Source organism: Falco rusticolus, chromosome 13 (assembly GCF_015220075.1).
Source record: "Falco rusticolus isolate bFalRus1 chromosome 13, bFalRus1.pri, whole genome shotgun sequence".
NCBI classification, from domain to species: domain Eukaryota; kingdom Metazoa; phylum Chordata; class Aves; order Falconiformes; family Falconidae; genus Falco; species Falco rusticolus.
This window is the reverse complement of record NC_051199.1, coordinates 12,421,793-12,427,662: the sequence shown is the minus strand read 5'-3', so window position 1 is coordinate 12,427,662 and position 5,870 is coordinate 12,421,793.

Here is a 5,870-nt window from a genome sequence, read left to right as displayed (position 1 = left end):
TTTGTAAATAAAATTTTCTTACGATAAAAGCAAGGTTGTGACAGCTCCCTGAAGGGGTGTAGTGCACATTGAGTGTGCACCCAAAATTAGTCGATGGAGAGTTTTCCTCCAAGAAAAGAAGAGGGCAGACAGTTGAAATATTTTTAGGTGCTTAAACAGAGAGACACCTTGTGGGATTTTTTGAACCCTTTCTGCGAGCTGTTATAAGATGGTCTGAACGCCTTCAGAGATCTGTTGTTTCCCCTGAGCCTCAGATAGCACCTCAGGCATTGCAGGCATCCTGGGGTAGCACCGAGATCCTTCTGTATCCCACTGGGAGGTGGTGGCATCGGCTGGCACTGATCTGTCTCACCTGAAGGTTCCTCCCACCTGCTGAATGAGCAAATCTGCTTTGAAGGAAAAGTCTTGATTTGCCAGGTTGGAGAAGTCTGCGGTTTGTTTCATACAGAGATGTTTGTGTCATTATTCAGTATCTCACTGACCACATACACCCAGAAACATGATTTATTTTACGAAGTAGCCAATGCAAATATTATCAAAGAAATGATACTGAAACGCCTGCAGGCTGGGGGGTCTGTGGGTTTCCACAGGGCCCATATGACACAGAAATCTTGGCCAAAAACTCTGCCAGGGATAGGGAAGCCCACTGCAGAGGTGAGTGACTCTTCCCTGTGTGCTTAAGCCCTGCTTGCTGGCCAGCACTGTTGCTAAATAGGGCTGTGGGGGTGACAGCGGGTGTTTTGCTAGATTGTGATGCAGATCACCATAAGAAACTACAGTGACATCTGACATTACCTTGTGGCACAGATTGCAGTTGGTGTTAGGTCCTGTTTTCCAGTGCCGTTCCAGCTGTGTCCTCATTCACTGCGATCACAATTTGTCCTAACAAGTCCTTTGCTCACTGTGCTTCAGCTCTTGACAGTGAAATGATGTTTCATTAACTCTGCTCCGTTTTCCTGTCTTCTCAGTGACACTGACATACTGTAGAGCTACCTCAAAACTATTTTAACTATATTACTTTAGGTAATCTACACTGCTAATCGTGTTCAGGTACTTTCTATTATTTAAATATATATGGCTTAATTAATGACAGCAGACAATAAATTCTGCTTTGCTGCTGGTACCAAAACAGTCACCTAAGAATTTTGTGCATCCTTCAGCTGCTGATGCACTGCTGAAAAGTACATAAAGAAATCAAACCACTGGAACTCCATCTATTGTCATAAAGCTCAAACTTTCCAATCCATTTCTCATCAATCATTATTAATCATGTGAAATGGCCAATCTTTTGTGAACATTGCACAGAAAATATAGTAAGATACAGCAAATCCCCGACATTTTATTTTCTATCGGAAAGTATTATTTATTGTAAATATTACCAACTTAGGGAGAGCAGATGGGTTTACTCATCTAGCTGCATAATCCTAAAGCCAATAGCCTCCAGTTCCACAGCAGTTTCAAACCCATCCCAGAGAGCGACCTCCTGTAAGTGAGCAGGATTGGTGCAGGGTTGTTTCTTTTTTTCCCACTAGTATCAATAAGGTACCTTCAAATCTGATGGACCAGGAAGAGAGACAGTGAGCCTTTGTATTACAACAGATCAGTGGCGCAAGCTCAGGAGTGTTTGTGATGGGTAGGGAATTAAGCAGTCACAACCTGCTAGTGAGCAGGTTGAATGTTATGAGACAAGAATCTGTCACGTCCTCATGGCCAGTATTTCTGGAGTTCAACTAGATGTGTAAATTATATTTCTGCAGCCTAAAATGCCTATTCAAATGGAGTATCTTTTGTTATGTAAATAAAAGAAGTTAAGAACAAAGCAAATATGCAGGCTTTATAAGGTACTTGCATCCCTGGGTAGAACATCTTATTCTTTGGATGCCTCTGCAAAGAAAAAAAAAAGCTTTTAATTGGATTAAAGCCTGAAAGATGACTATTTCTGTATAGAAGTAGGGGGAAAAAAGATGTTAATTATAACTAACTGTCAGTTACAATTCTTTCCTAAGAATGTGTTGTAGTAGAGACAAGAAACTGGTGCTGGCATTATTAGTAGGATTATTTGTTCTTTGCTGATGGCCATTAACATCGTCAGCAATTTGCATACAGAAGAACACTCGGCCTCCTCTCCTGCAGGGTTTACAACCTGAATTCATCATTAGCAGCACACCTCAGATGTCACACACTAAATTCAACACCTCAGTAGATAAACATCCAAAGAGTTAAGAGATTTAGTTAGGATTTTATCAGTAGCCTGTATTAGCTTTTTTAAACAACATCAGGTGCCTTTTAATGTAAACAGACAGACTCGAATAGTGGCTCATTAGAGGTAATACCTCAGAAATATCCTCAGAGTGGCCTTGTCTCCCTTCCTGCAGACAGCTCAAACCAGATAGAGGAATAAAAAGAAAACACAAATTACTGGCAAGGGAAGAAATTTGACAAGGCTGCAGTCTCAGCTTGGGGATTCAAATCGGGTCTTGTTTTCTCTTAATTAGTTTGACATTTGTGGCTGAAATGACCTAGAGCAGGATGAAAAATGCTGGGGGACAGGATGCAAACACACGTTTTCCTTCTCTCTCTTGGGTTAGCAGCTCGGTGAAGGCTTCTGCTCCCCGCCGGGAACGAGGTGAGCATGTCGGCTGGGCCAGCAGCTGTGTCCTTGCACCCGGGGGCTGCGCTGGGGGGACACCCAGCACCAGCTCACCCACCAGACAGGGACCAGAGCATGCCCAGGAGGAGGATGAAGGAGAGGGTGCACGCCACACTGCCCACCCTGTACCCCACTTTTTCATCGGCTGTTTCTTTGCAAACTTTTAGGGATTCTTTACTCTTTTAAGCTTCGTTGCAATTATGAATGGAGCCACTTCTCATTCATACCACTTATGTTCTGCATGATAAATACGGACGATTGCAGACCAGGTAGGAATTCTGTACTCTGCCTCTGCTGCTGTCAATGATACATAGTATATCAATGGTCTCTTCTTGCTGGATTGCTACCCTTGTTTATCCCATGGCATTTCTACTCTCTGTTGCCCATTTTTTTCCCCTCTATCTTCAACTGCATTTCAATTTTTAATCCCATTGAATGAATGGCCTACTTAACCTATGGGTCACCCACCTTCCATAGCATTTCTTTTGTATCATCATGAAACCAATGTACAAGCCTACCTCGCCCCAGTGCCTGTCTGCAAGTTTGAAACTATTTTTCTGTGTGAAAATACTGTTTAGGTTGTAACATATTTCACTTTTTTAATTGTTATTTTTTAACAGGCATTTACAAGGACAGGAAAATGTCATTGGTACTCATCTGTCCACTTTCCTGACACAGTGTTGGAGCTGCCTTTTAATAATCATTGCAAAATAGGCATGAGCTTGGGAAAACTTTTTTTTCCTCATCTCAGCTCATCTTCTATTGTGGAAAACAGCTGGCATTTGCAGCAGCATGTCAGTTGTGCCTTCATTAAAGTCTGCAGCCACTCTGGTGAGTTTTGAACGTGTAATCCATTTTTCATAACGTAATACAGATAAACAATACAAATTAGGCACATAGATAATTTTAGTTCATACAGAAGATGTGATCTGATCTCTAAAAAAACCCCTCCATAGTCAGAATAACATCTGCAGACTCAGTAAAAGTAAGATAACTATGTCTGGATTTTTCCAAGAATTGCATGTCCCAGATGAGTAGCATTTTCCCATCTTTAACTTTAAGCACATAAATGCCTTCTGAAATCTCTCCTGGCTCCTCTCCCTCCCCCAGCAATGTTCAAACTTTGAAGTTCATTGTTTAGCACCTAAATCTGAAATGCCTGATTTCTGAGAGTGCATCTGTGCTGGTACAGTGGCCATGGCCAGTGCTCCAGGAAAACAGTTCACATCAGAATACTTGGGCTTGGCTTTTGAGGGCCGTCTTTGAGTACATTGGTCCTAGCCTTTATCTGAGTGGAGACTCCATGGTCTTGGGTATTTCCTGTCAGGAGAAGGAGCAAATTCTGCAGAACACTGCAGCAGGCAGAGACAGAGCTGTCTCAGAAGCATCCTACGCACACCAGCAGCTTGCAGAGGCTTTGGTGTCCCACTGGCAGCCCTGGGCTTCCTCCAGTGAAGGCTGATAATGCCTGGGGGGCACGGATCAGGTGCAGGTGACTGTTCTTTGGTGTCAGCACCTCAGGAGATTTCTTATGGCAAATACTTGCGGTGTGAAGGAGCCCCTCCTACTGCAAACAGAAGTTTACTCTTGTTCAGTCATGGCTGCTGGTAGAAGGGTCTGGTGGAGACATTCAGGAATGAGAGAGGACTCTGCCTCGGAGGCTGGCCCTGTCCCTCTGCCCTCAGCACTGGCTCCTTGCCCGCTCACAGGAGGAGGAGGCAATGCTAAAGTCCTTCTGTTTCTATGATATATGAGGGACTGGCTTTGGACAGAAAGACTGGAGCTCTTCACACTGAAGAATGGTGGTGGACAGAATGTTGAGGATGATGACTGATGGCATTGGTGCAAGGGAGCAGGAAATGCGCTCTAGTGTGAGATCTCCCATTCACTTTGCTGAGTTTTGCAAGATGGGACAAAATGGGAGTGAGATTAAATGATTTCATTACTTCATTACTATAAGGTGGTTATGAAGAAAAAAGAAAGTATAAAGCTACTCTCTGCACACCCTGCAGAATCCCATGTGATAACTCAGTATTCATTGCCGCAATATGTCGAGGTAAACAGCAAATGCAGAGGTCTGCAAGCACGGGGCAGTAAGGGAGGTGGGAGGACTTTTAACTCATTCAGATGTGTGGCCAAAGTCCTATACCTATCCTGTGGCTTCCTTAACATAATTACGGATGCAGCTTTGTATGCTGGAGACCCTGTATCAAATCCACGATGGAAGCAGTTGTATATCAGGATGCTATCTTCACTGCTCTCCAAAAGCAAAACTGAAGTGCTCTGTGCTCCCCAGCCCGGAGCCCTTTCTTCAAAACCTCTGTCAGAAACAAACCAGCCAGTGTTTCTGCTGTTGGCCCAAATCAGGACATTAACAAGTAAACTGCTGATTAATACTTCAGCTGAAACAGCATCAGAGGCTTTCAAAGCAACAGTAAAGTTATTTGAGAAGTAGAAAACTGGCAACAAACCCTGAAGGGGGCCAGTTACTTGGAAGTTTGTGTTCACCTCTACTCCTAGCTGCATTTTATTTGGAGCTGCTTTCTTGCTTTCAAACCTGCTTTGAATGGCTGGTTATGTGATTATTGCAGCCTGCCAACAGCAGCACAGGATATAAATATACAGATGAGTTTGTGGCATTTTCCTCTTAGTTCTGGCATGTTCTTGGTGGCTTCAGGTGGCGGTACTGTTGATATTTAATAGACGAATTGGAACATGCCCAGCAGCTGCTGCTGTCCAGTACACCAAACTAATAACTGTTTAGCATTGGCAAGCTTGCAAGCAGCACTGTTTTGGGAAATGCAAGAAAAGAAATACTCTGACATGCAGAGTCTACCATTCTCTTGACTTCAAAGGGAGCTGGAAGCTAAATTCAGCCATGCACAACCCTGCTATACTTGCACATCACTCCTGAAAAAGCAAGACAAGTATCATGCCAACAGGAGTGAATGTCTTTGGAGACAGCAAGAAGAAGGAATGAAAGCCAGGACCTGATTATAAGAAAGTTGTACAGGGCTGGCAAGGCTATAACACTGCATTCAATTGTGACTTTTCCAGGTTCAAGTATCTTTGAGGGTTGATCAGCCTGGGATGTGTAGAAAAAAGTCTGTGATTCATCCACCATTAGCTAATTTATTTCTGGAAAGCAATTACAGAACATTTTTTAAATATTCTATAGTATTATGATGGTTTTCTATTTAAGTGAAAGGAGTTTAAGCAG